The following is a 16052-nucleotide window of genomic DNA, read 5'->3' as shown; positions in this document are numbered from 1 at the left end:
CAACTTTTTTTTCATACGCGGGATCCAGGCCTAATACTACAGCAAGTGTTTAATATCATTGATTATTTCATTCATAGGAGATTCTGACCAATAGAAAGCTAAATAATAAAAATTAAACTGAGTATTTTTTGATGATTTTAACTTCCAATCGTATAGTAAGATATTTGATCACGTGTTTAATTCTGTCCCATCAGATCAAAATTATACTGAGAATTATCTACTGTAGAAAATTACCGGCAGAATTTTTTTAAGTAGGTTGTTTCTGTTTAATGGCACCAGTTTTCTAGTTTTGACAACTGTCACATTTAAGAAAGTATCCATAATATACGTATTAAAAAATAATCTTACGAATATCACACGACAGTAAGAATAAATAAGAAAATAATGCTTCATTTTTACTCAAATTTGTTGTCATTGGGCAATAGCCACTCGAGCCCTGCGGGCTCTCGTGTCTGCTGCCAGACAACAAATTTTCGAAAAACTGTCGCATTATTTTCAATTTATTCTCACTCTCTTGTGATATTATACCCGATAATTTTTGATAATTTCCCGTCGTCAAGTATATTACATCAGATGCCCTTCATTGCTGTGAAAAAATACATTCAGTGACATTAATGACAATTAATGTTTTAAAAATTATAAAAGTGATGACTTTCAACCGTCAAATATTTATAACAACTGTGTGTTTAATTGTACTAATTTGTACTTACATAAATAAATTACAATAAAATTTTGGTTTTGAACAGTTTTATTCATGAAATAATCGCAACAAATTGCACTCGGTCTCTAAAATTAATATAGAATTTTAGAGCTCTTGTGCAATTACTACTGATAATTTTTTTAATGAAAATTATATTTTGTGGGAGAACTGTGTGGAACTATGCACAGATGGAGCTCCATCTATGGCAAGAAAAAATGCCAGTCTACACGCACGAGTTCGAAAGTTGGCTCCTCGTGCAGCTTGTGCGCATAGCATGATTCATAGACAATCGCTTGTTTTAAGAGATATGGGTGAAGATCTACTAACAGTATTTGAAGTTATTATAAGAGCTGTAAAGAGGAAGGCTTTTCGCAAAATTGTGTGATGCCTTGGGTTCAGAATATAGATCACTTCTATATTATTGTGAGGCACGTTGGCTTTATCGTGTCAAAGTACTTCAAGGGGTGTCTTAGCTAAAATAAGCGATCGCCATATCTCTTACTGATAATAATAGATAATAAGCAAACTAGTTTTATGATACGAAATTTCTCGTAAACTTGCGTGTACTTAGTTAATATTCTTCAAAGACGCAGTATTTTAAATAAATCAATCCAAGGGCTTCAAATGCGTGCAATTACGCAGAATGACAAGAATACTGCATTTATGAAAAAATTAGAATTGTGGGTAATAATAACAGTGATAATAATAATGACTGTGGATAATAATAAGTTTGAAAAATTTTGACATGTTTTCCACTTTTAAAATTACCTGTCTTGCTCACCAGTCTATGGAAGCAATTCTCGTTTTACTTTAAATATCTTGACATGTCCAAATATGAATGGATTAGAAACCCGTTTGTGATTGAAAAATATGATGATTTTGGCCTTACGATAGCAGAGCAGGAAATGATAATATACATATCTAGTGATAGCAAATTTTCAAGATTGAGTTGAGAATTTATAAAATTAGATATCTTAAAAAGTTAAGGGGGCGCAACAATTTTATTTTTTTAAAGGGGGGCGCAGGTACAAAAAGGTTGGAAACCACTGCCATAAGCTGTTACCACTTCCTGTTGTATTGGCGTTTTACTGACAACCATCACCTTTTGTCTTTGCGGTGTTTAGCTTGAGTCTCTATTCATCACACGTTGTTGTAATCTTATTAATCAGATGTTAAATTTCTTCGTAATGGCTTGCAATTAACAACGTGTCGTCCGCGTATCTCAAATTATTATTATTGTCGCCATTCATTTTGATACCACAATGAACACTATCCACTGCTTTATTGAAAACGAACTCAGAGTAGATGTTAAATATTAGTGGAGACAAAATGCAGCACTACCTTACTCCTCTTCATATTTGAAGCTCTTCAAAAGTGTCCCGGCCAATCCTGATGTTTGTACGTTGCCGTCGGTAAATATTTTTAATAATGCGTAGATCTTTATCCTGAATACCCACCTGCTGAAGAATGGCAATCATTTAAGTATGTTTTACTCGATCAAAGGCCTTCTCAAAATCCATAAAACACATATAAACCGGATGCCCAACATCTCTGCATCTCTGTACCATAAAACGAATACTAAATAGTGCTTCTCTGGTTCCAAGGTTATTGCGGAACCCAAACTGTGTATCACCAAGTTGTTCTTCTATTTTTTGGTACATCCTACGAGTGCAAAATTCGTAGAAATATCTTTAAAACCTGACTCATCCAGCTGATGGTTCGGTAGTCACTGCATCTTTTCGCATTTGCTGTTTTAGGTATTGCCACAAAAGTCGACAGCAGCCAATCCGTTGGTATATAGCCAGTTTCATAAATTTTATTAAAAAAAAGAAAGATCTTTTACCTGAACTTTCGAAGAGCTTTATTATTTCACTCGGTATTTCATCTGGTCCCGTCGCTTTTCTGGTCTTCTTCGTCCATAGTTATGTCAGGTCTTGTAACTACTTCGGTAATTTCAAGCTCAGGCCTTTTATCATTAAACAGTTCCTCAATATATTATTTCCATCTGTCTATTTTATCCAAATCAATGATAATCAGTTTTCCGTTTCTATCAACGATGTTTATATGCATGATTTTTGTTCTGACCTGTCAATTCTTTTATTTTTTATACATATTAAATGAATCATGTTTTCCCTGTAACTCTTCAATTTCTACATTTGTTTTCGATGTATGTTTTTTGCAACTCGTATTTTAGTCCTGGTCTCTTTAGTAATTCGAGATTTCTTTAGTAGATCTTTTTAGTACCTAATTCTATAAATAATGCCGAGATCACAAATAATTTTTTTATGTCTTAATATATTATATACGCTAAGAATATTCTTACGAGAAAGTACAATATCCACTTTTCTCATAAAACTCCTACAAACTTAAATCCTGTGGGATCACCGTCACATTTCACGCTTTGAAAATTCGAAGAAAGATATTGAGATATTGGCAAATATCTTTGAAGGGTCGTTTCTGGTTTGTGGAATATAATCAAAGTCTATGTAAATCTTCTACAAAGAAAACTCTTAAGGCGTTACGCGTATTATTCCTTTCAACTTAAAAATTCCACCAATTTGTACAAAAAATTTATCTTAAATATGGTATTACTTGCTTAAGAATAGCTTGGTTAATCTAAATATAAAATTTTAAATATAACGACGAAGAATAAAATTTTGAAATGGATCCCAAAAGGACGAAATAAAAAAAGGAGACAAAATACAGCCCTAAACAAAAGAAATATTGAACTAGACTAACAAAGAGTTGACAGTTACTAAGCTGCATTGTAGCTTAGCAACACTAGATTATTGTTATAATTTTGAACTTAGCGCAAAAATTTATAGAGATTTACATAAATTGGCTACAAAATAAAGCAGGTTTTGAAAAACTTCAATTTTATTTCGTTTTATGGGGTTTTAGAACAAGCAAAACTTTTTATCAAGAATGACATTTTTCGCTAAAATTGAAAATAAAAAACCCGTGTTGAGCTGCCCCCCCCCCCACTTGCAAAAATCAAAAAACAAATAGCCCTGATTTATGAGCTATTTATGAGCTCTCATATTCCGCAAACTAAAAATTTTGAGCTCGTTCCACTGAGCAGGAATTTGATACTTTAGTGGGGGGGGGGGGGCTGAGTCAGCCCCCCCCACTACTTAAAAATAGGAATATTGAATCGGTTTTTGCGGCAGAATTACAAGCTATTTATGAGCTCTTGAAATTATATAGTTTCGATTTTTGAGCTCATCCACTTCACTCCCAAACAACCCTTTAATTGATTTAACATAAGAGAAAAATGCTGAGAAAACTTAAAATATATCGTATTGCGGATATAATTCCTATAACTTATATACTCTAAGAATAAACTATTAAATCACGTGCATTTCGATTATTGAGCTACAACCCCTTCGCAAGAAAACCACCCTATCTTCCCGGCTTAAGAGAAAGTTGTACTTAAAATGCATTAAACTAATTATTTGGCGACGACATGTCATTGAATAATTTATAAGCTTCCAAATTACGCGAATTTAGATCAGTAAATTACAATTTATTTTGTATAGTGCAGTCACTGAAGGTAAAAATCAACGATTACCTTCAATTTCGGTGAACCTTCATCGATTTTCACGAAAATTGGTCAGTGGTTAGAGGATACGTCAAGAAACAAAGGTGACATGATACCACCTTGCGCCTTTACTCTGAGGGTGGATACCGCCCCTTCTCGGGGGTGAAAATTATTTTATTAAAAATAACTGCACAAATCTATAAAAGAATAAATTAAAAGCAAAATTTATTATATGAAGTTAATAAAATAAGAAAATACTTTTTAAGCTATTAAAGATCAAAGATTTTAATTATTCGTGAAAAAAATGCATGTTTTGAAGCGGTTTTTCGTAAATCACTGAAAAACTGTAAGTTTTTACAAAAAAGTTAATAGTAGTTTAATTCTTAAAGCTTATATTCTAAGAATAAACTCTTAAATCACGCGCCTGTCGATTATAGAGTTACAACCCCTTCGCAAGAAAACCAACCCATACTCCCGGCGTAAGAGAGAGTTGTACTTAAAATAATTTAAATTAATTATTTGGAGACTACATATCGTTTAATAATTTATGAGCTTGCGAAATATACGCATGTCAATTATTGAATTGCCATTTTCTTTCTATAGTGCAGTCACTGAAGGTAAAAATCAACTATGACCTTCGATTTCGGTAAATCTCCATTCATTTTCACGAATTAACAATAACAACTTGGGGTTTTAACCTGGGGTATATGTCACCCCTTCTCGGGAGTGAAAATTACTTTATTAAAAATAACCCCACAAATCGAGAGAGGGACAAATTTTAAGCAAAATTTGTTATATAATGTGATTAAAATAAATTAATACTTTTTGAGTTATTAAAGATCAAATATTTTAATTTTTGTAAAAGAAAATGCATGCTTTAAAGCGATTTTTCATAAATAACTCAAAAACTGTAAGTTTTTACAAAAAAGTATTCATCACTAAAATTGAAGCCAATAAAAAATATAATAAATTGCTTACTTGAAAAACCCTTTAATGTTAATTTAAAGTAAGTTATTGGTAATTAAATGTATATTTTTTTCTGCGACTGTTCAAATCTAAGGATTCAAGCTTAAATAACGGGAAAGAGATGCATTTTATAACACTTAGGTACTAAATACTTATCAAAGTACTTAGAAATACCTATCCAAAATGAGCTCAAGAAAAAGTTGATAGATCAAAATCCGCTCACCAATTTTCGTGAAAATGAATGCAGATTTACCGAAATCGAAGGTCATAGTTGATTTTTACCTTCAGTGACTGCACTATAGAAAGAAAATGGCAATTCAATAATTGAGATGCGTATATTTTGCGAGCTCATAAATTATTAAACGATATCTAGTCGACAAATAATTAATTTAAATTATTTTAAGTACAACTCTCTCTCTCTCTTAAGCCGGGATTATGGGATGGTTTTCTTGCGAAGGGGTTGTATCTCAATAATCGAAAGGCTCGTGATTTAAGAGTTTATTTTTAGAATATAAGCTATACGAATAAAACTACTATTAACTTTTTTGTAAAAACTTACAGTTTTTCAGTGATTTACGAAAAACCGCTTCAAAACATGCATTTTTTTCACGAATAATTAAAATTTTTGATCTTTAATAATTTAAAAAGTATTGACTTATTTTAATAACTTTATATAATACATTTTGCTTATAATTTGTTCTTTTATAGATTTGTGCAGTTATTTTTTATAAAATAATTTTTCACCCCCGAGAAGGGGCGGTATCCACCCTCAGGGTAAAGGCGCAAGGTGGTATCATGTCACCTTTGTTTCTTGAGGTATCCTCTAACCACTGACCAATTTTCGTGAAAATAGATGAAGGTTCACCGAAATTGAAGGTAATCGTTGATTTTTTACTTTCAGTGACTGCACTATATAAAATAAATTGCAATTTACTGATTTAAATGCGCGTAATTTGAAAGCTTATAAATTATTAAATGATATGTAGTCGCTAAATAATTAATTTAATGCATTTCAAGTACAACTTTCTCTTAAGCCGGAAAGATAGGGTGGTTTTCTTGCGAAGGGGTGGTAGCTCAATAATCGAAATGCACGTGATTTAATAGTTTATTCTTAGAGTATATACGCTATAGGAATTATATCCTCAATACGATATATTTTAAGTTTTCTCAGCATTTTTCTCTTAAGTTAAATCAATTAAAGGGTTGTTTGGGGGTGAAGGGGATGAGCTCAAAAATCGAAACTATATAATTTCAAGAGCTCATAAATAGCTCGTAATTCTGCCGCAAAAACCGATTCAATATTCCTATTTTTAAGTAGTGGGGGGGGGGCTGACTCAGCCCCCCCCCACTAAAGTATTAAATTCCTGCTCAGTGGAACGAGCTCAAAATTTTTAGATTGCGGAATATGAGAGCTCATAAATAGCTCATAAATCAGGGCTATTCGTTTTTTAATTTTTGCAAGTGGGGGGGCCAGCTCAACACGGGTAAATAAAAAAATATTAATATAACAATTTACAAGAAATACTTACTCTATATTTTACAATTACAATTTAAGTTTAATATCTAAAATATGTTTATACAATAGTCGGTATACCAACTCATTATTTTCTAATGTTAATAAATAGTTTAAATTAATGGGTGGACAACAGGCAAAGAATACAATGGATTTAAAAACATATTAACGTTATTAGAAAAAAGAGAACAGGTCAAATTTTTGTGTTGTAGGTTACCCAACTGAACAGAAATATATTGTGGACTATCTGGACAAAGTCAAGAAAACGACAGAAAAAAATTATTTTAAGACAACTGGTTCTTTAATATATTACAGTCGAACCCGCTTATTGGAATAGCCTTCGTGCCAAGCAAAAGTATTCTTATAACCGGGATATTCTAGTAACCGACCATTGGTGACTGGTAGAAACGTTTCGGGATCTCCAATTTATATTCCTTAAAGCGGGATATTCCTATATCAGGTATTCTATTAAGCGGGTTCGACTGTATTCCCTATGCTTCCTCGAACACCGTACCGGCCATCTGGCTGCTGATACAGCTTGCGTTCATTACTGCGCAGCACATTTGTAAATTTGTACAGGTAAACATATCGAATTTAAAATTATTGTAAGACGAAAAATTATTTTGTCATTACTTTTTAAACATTATTAGAAATATGAACTATAATTGCCAGACATTTTTGTGGTTTAAAAAGTAATGCCAAAAAATGTTGCGTCCTAAAATAATTTAAATTCAATATACAGGGTGATTGATGAGTGTGATAAAGCTCAGTAGATCCGCTATAGTAATAGATAGCAATAAAAGTTGCTAACAAACATTGTAGCTAACTTTCAGCTTTACATTACGAAATTAGTTAGAATGTTACAGGGTGTTCGATAACATAGTGGCAACCAAACTTATATTTTTTTAAATGGAACACCCTATATTTTATTTTATATTCGAAATTCTCTTAACTTTCCCATCACAAAAATATAAAGGTTTGTTATATTATAATAGGGCTTTTACAAAGTTATAACCAATTTTTTATGAAAAACGTAAGAAGTTCAGCTTCCTGTATAAATAAAAATAAGCACAACAGCAATGGTTTATTGCTGCTGTATTTTTTTGTTGATTATCGAAATTTATAAAAATGGTTGATATTGCTAATTTTCCTTATATCGAATACAGGGTGAGTCAAAGCGCAAGTACATTCTTTTCACAGAAATTTTAAATGGAACACCCTGTATTTTATATCACCATCGAAAAGTATCATTACCATTAATATTCCCAATGCCTATATTTGTTAGTTTTCGAGATATTTTTATTTTTCAGAGCAAGTTATTAATTAAGGTGTTCTATTTAAAATTACTGAGAAGATAATGTACTTGCGTTTTGACTCATCCTGTATTCGCTATAAAGAAAATTAGCAATATCAACCATTTTTATAAATTTTGACAATCAACAAAAAATATGTCACCAATAAACCATTGCTGTTTTGCTTATTTTTATTTATACAAGGAGCTGAATTTTTTACGATTTTCGTAGAACATTGGTTATAACTTTGTAAATACCCTGTATAACATAACAAACCTTTATATTTTTGTGATGGAGAAGTTAACAGGATTTCGAATGTAAAATAAAATATAGGGTGTTCCATTTAAAAAAACATAAGTTTGGTCTTCCACTATGATATCGAACACCCTGTAACATTCTAACTAATCTTGTAATATGAAGCTCAAAGTTGGCTATAAGTTTTGTTATTAACTTTTATTGCTATCTATTCCTATAGCGGATCTACTAAGCTTTATCACACTAATCAATCACCCTGATTTTGTATTTACCTGTACAGGTGTGCTGCGCAGTAATGAACGCAACCTGTATCAGTAGCCAGATGGCCGGTACGGTGTTCGAGGAAGCATAGGGAACAATATATGAAAGAATCAGCTGTCTTAAAATAGTTTCTAGAAAACGTTGCGTTAGACCAAGAAAACTCTTAGACCAATCAGCTCAATTAAGTTTAAATATATATGATGGTGTAAGACAGTGGTTAAATTTCATTCTGCATAAATGGTTCTTGTTATATCCCTTGTCGACTCCATTTTAGAAAACCAAGGTTTATGTAATTAAGTATAGGGCTAAAGAAGAATGTTGCAGTTTTTGCTGTGGAACTCTGAGAACATCAAAAAAATACAAAAAAAAATATGCCAAGAAAAAGTATTCCTATAACAGGGATATTCTAATAACCGATCTTATAAGCCTAGTAAAAACGTTTTGGGACCTCAAATTTCTATTCCTTAAAACCGGGATATTCCTTTAACCGGTATTCTAATAAGCGGGTTCGACTGTATTATAAAAAATTAGTAGAAATTATTAGTAGAATTGTTTATTAGAGATTAATATTAGTATTAGTTTTAGGATAAGATACGAAGAAATAACTAATAAAATAAAAAAAAATAGTAAAATTGGGGAATGGATTTAGTATCCGCAGTCATATAAATTCAAATAAACAACAATAACAACTATATTTAGTCCAGAAAGCCACTGCGCATCCGCTAGGAAAAATATTCTAATTCAGATTTTTTACACAATCTTACTCAAAAAGGACTCCTTCAGAACCAAAAAGTGGTCAAAAATTTTTTAAACGTTTTTTTTTTGTTTTTTTCGTAAAATTATTTTTATTGCATGGAAAAAGTTTTTCTTAGGTTTTCTGGATCATTCCAAATAGAAAAGGTCTTTAGTGACTTTTCTCTAAAACTGATAGTTTTTGACATATAAGCGATTAAAAATTTAAAAATTGCGAAATCGGCCATTTTTAACCCTCAAAAACTATGTGAAAAACTGAAAATTTGAATGTTTCCAAGGTAGGTAGATATTCTTTAAACATTGATTGATGAAATCCCGAAGAGGTTTTTGCAATACAGTATTCAAAACTCCTTTGTTATTTATTTGCTAATCAAGCGTGCGCGACACTATTTTCCACCGACAGTATGGTGCAAATGAAAGGAATAAATTCGTTATTTCGTAAACCGGCGACTTTAAGGAAAAATCCCGAAACAGGTCGATTTTTATTTTTAAGTTACGATATTGTGGCATATACGGTATACTAGTGACGTCATCCATCTGGACGTGATGACGTAATCGACGATTTTTTTAAATGAGAATAGGAATCGTGTGCTGGCTCGTTTGAATGGTTCTTCAATTCTCTATTCAGTAATATAAACATTTACATAAATATTTATACAGGGTTTCCAAAAATTTTTTATTAAATTAAATTATTTGACAAAAAAAGAGGAGAAGGACACCCTGTATAAATAATTATGTAAATGTTTACATTACTGAATAGAGAATTGAAGAACCTTTCCAATGAGCTACCACACGACCCCTATTCTCATTAAAAAAAATCATCAATTACGTCATCACGCCCAGACGGATGACGTCACTAGTATATCATATATGCCACAGTATCATAACTTAAAAATAAAAATCGACCTGTTTCGGGATTTTTCCTTAAAGTCGCCGGTTTACGAAATAACGAATTTATTCCTTTCATTTGCACCATACTGTCGGTGGAAAATAGTGTCGCGCACGCTTGATTAGCAATTAAAAAACGAAGGAGTTTTGAATATTGTATTGCAAAAAACTCTTCGGGATTTCATCAATCGATGTTTAAAGAATATCTACCTACCTTGGCAACATTCAAATTTTCAGTTTTTCACATAGTTTTAGAGGGTTAAAAATGGCCGATTTCGCAATTTTTCAATTTTTAATCGCTTATATGTTAAAAACTATCATTTTTAGAGAAAAGTCACTAAAGACCTTTTCTGTTTGGAATGATCGAAAAAACCTAAAAATAGTACATTGTTTACCGGGTAGGAAAAGCTTAACATTCCTGGACGACTGTGAAGATTGCTAAGTCGAGGCGCAAGCCGAGACTTAGCAACACAGAGTCCAGGAATGTGGCTTTTCCTACGAGGTAAACATACTATTTTTCCGCAAATCGTTTAAAATTCGACAGATATTGATTGATTTAAAAAAAACGCGATAATTTTATTCCCAAATAAATGGTGCTTTGAAATTCCTAATAAAATTACTTGGGTTACTATGGAAACGTATTGAGGTTGAATTGTCAAACTTGACAATGTTTTCTATCATTTATGTAGAACACTAACAACTGTACGGAAATATCATTTCCTTACAGTAAGGAAATGACATTTCCTTACAGTAAGGAAGTCCTGACTTTTTCTTCAAGAAATTTTGACAGGAATGTCAAAATTTCCTGGCGATTTGCGGAAAAACTTTTTTCCATGCAAAAAAAATAATTTTAGGAAAAAAACAAAAAAAAAACGTTTAAAAATTTTTTGACCATCTTCTGGTCCTGGCAACATGCAAATTTGTTAAAAGGAGTCCTTTTCGAGTAAGATTGTGCAAAAAATCTGAATTAGAATATTTTTCCTAGCGGATGCGCAGTGGCTTTCTGGACTAATTAGGGAAAAAGGTCGTCTACTCACAATCTTTTAAATTGGTTTCATTACAATTAAAGTAAGATGTTGCGAGTGGTTTAGTTGTTTACAAGTTATACACCATCGTCAGGCCCACAAAAAACGCTATAAGTCAGAAAATGATGAAGTTACACTAATACTTTGGATAGTTTATGAAAGAAGAAAATTTAATAATAGTCTCCCGTTTTATACCGCTCACGTGGCTTTGGGAGTATAGCAGGGTAGTCTGCTATATCTAGGGCCTACGGTATACAAGGAAGGTAACAGGGCCAGTGCTACACTTCAACCGCCTATTATTACCCCTGGTTTTACCCAAGGTACTCATTTTATTCAAGCTGAGTCGACCTGGGGCCTATAAACATTTTTAAAAATGTCTAGTTGTTCTTGCCGGCGGTAGGATTTGAACTCCGGACCACCGGCACGCTAGCCTAGCACACTACCACTCGGCTACGCCGGCCTCTAAGAAGAAGAAAATTTATACTATTAATTAATTAAAAAAAAAATGACAAAAAATAATTCTAAATACATTAAATTAAAAAAAGGGGGGCTAACTTCGTCCCTAATTGTCCTAGGACAATTGTTTTTCTTTCTAAATGTGTATAAAAATTCAGTGTTTTCAAATATGAAAAAATAATTTTTCTACGGGTAACGGTTAAAAAGTTATTCTAATTGTTTACAAATAAGCAAAAAATCGACGTGTTTTGCAAAATAATTTTAAACTGTTTAAAATTACTTTTTGTCATTTTTTTTAAAGAAGTTAATAGCATAAATGTTCTTCTTCCATAAACTGTCAGAAGTCTTACTGTAACCTCATAATTTTCTGACTTATAGTGTTGCAAAAAAATGAATTTGGGATAAACAAAGTAAATAACTTTTAAACTATTTGGCCAATTGCTTTGAAATTTAAAATATAATTTAAGCACCACAAGTCTCAGCAATTCGTGTAATAAGAAGGTTCTAAGTTAATTTTTACATAAGTTATGAATATTTATAAAAACTCAAAATTTATGATTTATTTTTCAATTTTCGAAGCAACCAATAGACATATTCAGCGAACGCCATATTGAAATTTTTTAGACGATTTATGAGTTTTTTACTCTCAAATTTGTTTAAAATGCTTAAATTTTTGGTTATAGACGCAAAAAGCGAAAATTTACCGTTTTTGATCTTTATTTGTTTATAACTATGTATATCATCAAAATCGGCTACAGGAAACATAAAGGTTATTAATATAGATGTCCATACTACTCAAAAAAATTGGTTTCGGCCTGGAGGGGGATGTGTCACGAGAAAAATCTTTATGTATTTAGTAATTGATAAAATTGAAAAATTGAATAATTGAACAATGTGAACCAGAGAGAGAATGTAAAAAAGAAAATACTTACATATCGGTACAAGATTTTGTATGGTTTCATTGAAAGAATACGGTAAATGTTAACTAAAGTTGATGTATGTTTGGTCAAAACGCCCTGCCTTCCAGTCTCCACGTTTTTATGTGTATAAAAACAAACAAAACACAGTAAAAACATACGCACACATAGACACATATTCTATGTGTGTGCCATACAGCAAATTTCTTGTAGGCCTGACGATGCTGTATAACTTGTAAACAGCGAAACCGGTCGCCCCATCTTACTTTAAATGTAATAAAACCGATTTAAAGGATTGTGAGTATTGGACTTTTTTCCCTAACATTCATAAATATGTGCTCACACCAACAACTTTTTCATCACCTACATATCTCTTAAATAGATGATCCGAATTATACAAAACCGGGGATAAATTCTTTTTTTTTTAATTTAGCTTAATGTCTCGACAACTAATGGCTATTGGCATGGTACAGTTGATTTTGCAATCAGTGTAATGTGTAGTGTGTGTGTTAGTGTGTTGAGTAAATGTCTTACTACTTAGTAAAGTCTACTTCATTGTCTTTACAAAGAGACGCTACTTGTATCTGAAGTCGGCGGGCCCCTCCGGTGAGCATATTTATAGATGCTCCTATACTACGGCACCAGAGTGCTGAAATCGGTTAGCCGTTGATATACACCAGGGGTGGCCAAGCTCCTTGATAGTCTGAGCCATTTTTCAGAATTTGAAATTTTTCGCGAGCCGCAATTAAATATTATTTAATAAGTGTAAAAAAATGTACATATTAAATTTTTCTCTGACTCCTTGGATTTGTGAATTTTAAAGTGAAACAAAATTAAAAATGAATAAACAGTTTCAAAAATTAAAACTATTTTAAACTTTTTTTTTGAAATAAAATTGTTCACATCGTTGTTTCAAATATGCAAATAATTCTACAAGCAGCCTTTACTAATTCAAGTAACATCGATTTTTCATCATCCTTCCATCTCTTTCTGGGACGGCCCACTGATCTTCTAACGTCCCTCAAAAAACACTGTCTTTAACACTTTGGTTCCTCTGATCTTACCACATGACCTGCCCATCTTATCTTAGATTTTATATGTCTGGAGATGTTTTCAGTACCATACACAGTCACCAACTCAGCTTTGCGGCTCCTTCTACACTCTCCTGTCAGTTTATCTTTTTGAGGGCAAATATCATTCTGAGAACTTTCCTTTCAAAACCCAGCAGCATATTTATTTCCCGCTAATGTAGAGTCTATGTTTCACTTCCATATGTAACAATTGGGCGAATAATAATTGGCGTGTACAGTTTGAATTTATATTGTCTTTTTACCAGTTTAGATATTATAATGATGATAGGGAGTATAATGCTCTATTCCGCGCAGCTATCCATACTGAGACCTCTTTTTATATGTGATTGTCATCTGTGATTACCGCCCCTACCTATTTCAACTCTTTTACTACTTCGAAGTTGTGGTCATTAACAATTATGTTCTGCCTAACTCTTAGTCTTGAATTTTTGGTTAGGTACTAGCATGTATTTCGTCTTCTCATTATTTATTCGAAGGCTCAGACTACCTGTTTCTTCCTCGAGTTGTGAAAACATCTCTCTCACGCAGTGGCGTAGCGTGAGTGTCGGCTGCCCGGGGCGGAAGACAATTTTGCCGCCCTCTTGTTTAGGTATTTTAATTTAATGTATAGTGTGCATTACATACATTAATTATAGAGAACTTTTCGGCGAGAACAGTCATAATAATTTTGCATTATACAGGGTAGATTTTAAATAAAAAATTTATCTAAGTTTTACAATCACGTTTATTAATACAAAAATTATTTTATTTTAACCATATAACTTAGGTACGACCGACAAGACTAAATAAAATCAATTTTTAATTAGAACTAGAACGCTACTAGAATGTTATATTTTTATTTCAAAGCAATATGAGTATTTGTTAGAATTAAAAACAAAACTTCCGTCTTCAATTAAAAATTTATACTTTTACTTTTTTAAGAACAAAGTCTTTTATTACACCGTCAATGTCTATCACATCACATACTTCTTGCTCAATAGACAAAATAGCCCAATTAGTTAGTCTTAGAGTACTCATTGTCGATCTTAAATAATTTTTAATCAAGTTCAATTTTAAAAAACTTCTCTCACAGCTGGCATTGCTTATAGCAAATGTGAAAAATATTCGGAACATTATTAAAATATTGGGTAGAGTATATTCCAGCTTGGATTTAACAATAAATTTAAATAATTCGAGTGAGTCTGCATTAATCAATTTATTTTCGTTGCCTGTAGCAGCAACGAAAGTCCGCAGTCGAAGTCTTTCCAGCTTGAAATCCTGCTCGTCAATTCCATCAGATGCGTAGTCTAGATTACATTCAGTGTTGTCTGGATCTAATAATATAGCCGGCGTTAGATAAGCAAACTTATTCGTTAAATTCTGTAGCTGTTGAACACACTCACGAATTTCTACAATAACTCTATCTAACGAAGAAAACAGCTTTCGTCTCAATTCATTTTCACAAGAAAAGTTAGCATCTCTAGTTCCGTCATTAAAAACGTGCCTTCTTGTTATGCACCTCCGAGGTTTTATGGAAATTCCAAGTTCTTCACACATATTTTTTGCATAACCTACGGCGCCATTTGCTCATGTCTCTCTTTTCTTTGTCAATATCATCTGCCAGCATTTACTTTCTGAGCGCACAATCTTATGTCAAGTCCTCTTTGTAAATATTTTGTGCATCACTTCATGTAGCACCGGTTGGCACAGGCCCAAAAACAAATATAGGAAAATGACTGCATCGAAACTAGTAAAGCACCTGCATCTGTCCTAGTGTTTAAGCTTTCACCTGCCTCAGTTTTTCATCTGCTTTCACCTCAGTTTTTCCAAAGTGACAAGAATGTCTTTGTAGTGATGCCATATCACATTTACGGCATCGCTTCTTGCACTCCACCGCGTGCCTTGAACCCTTTTAAGCTTTTGCCTGTAGCTGCTATCAGAACTTTCCAACGATGTGTCGATATGGAAAAAAAAGAAAAGCAACGTTCTAAAGTGCCGAAAAAGTTATTGAATCCACCTCAACTGAGGCAGCGTGTAAACAAACTAGGTTTAATGAATGATTTGAGCAAGGTACGAATTCAGCTTTAGGGTTTATTTCTTGAATTCTTTGGTGAACTCCTGAATCCTTGACACCCATAACAGCAGCATTATCATATGATTGGCCTCTCCAGTTGCGTATATCTAGGCCGTCAGCTTGAATCTTGTTCAAAATCATCTTTGAAATTCCTTCAGCAGTTTTGTCTTTAGTTTCAATGAAATCTGTAGAAGATTCCATTACTTTTACTTCCTGATTTTCAATTACTACGTATCTTAATACCTGACTTGTTTGATCTTTATGAGAAAGATCTGAAGTGCTGTCGAATATAGGTAATTGAATAATACTTAGCCTTTTTATTTGTCCGATGATATTTTAGC

This window comes from Diabrotica virgifera, chromosome 8, assembly GCF_917563875.1.
Source record: "Diabrotica virgifera virgifera chromosome 8, PGI_DIABVI_V3a".
Classification (NCBI taxonomy): domain Eukaryota; kingdom Metazoa; phylum Arthropoda; class Insecta; order Coleoptera; family Chrysomelidae; genus Diabrotica; species Diabrotica virgifera.
The sequence above is the reverse complement of the archived record's forward strand: the minus strand, read 5'-3'. Positions refer to the sequence as shown.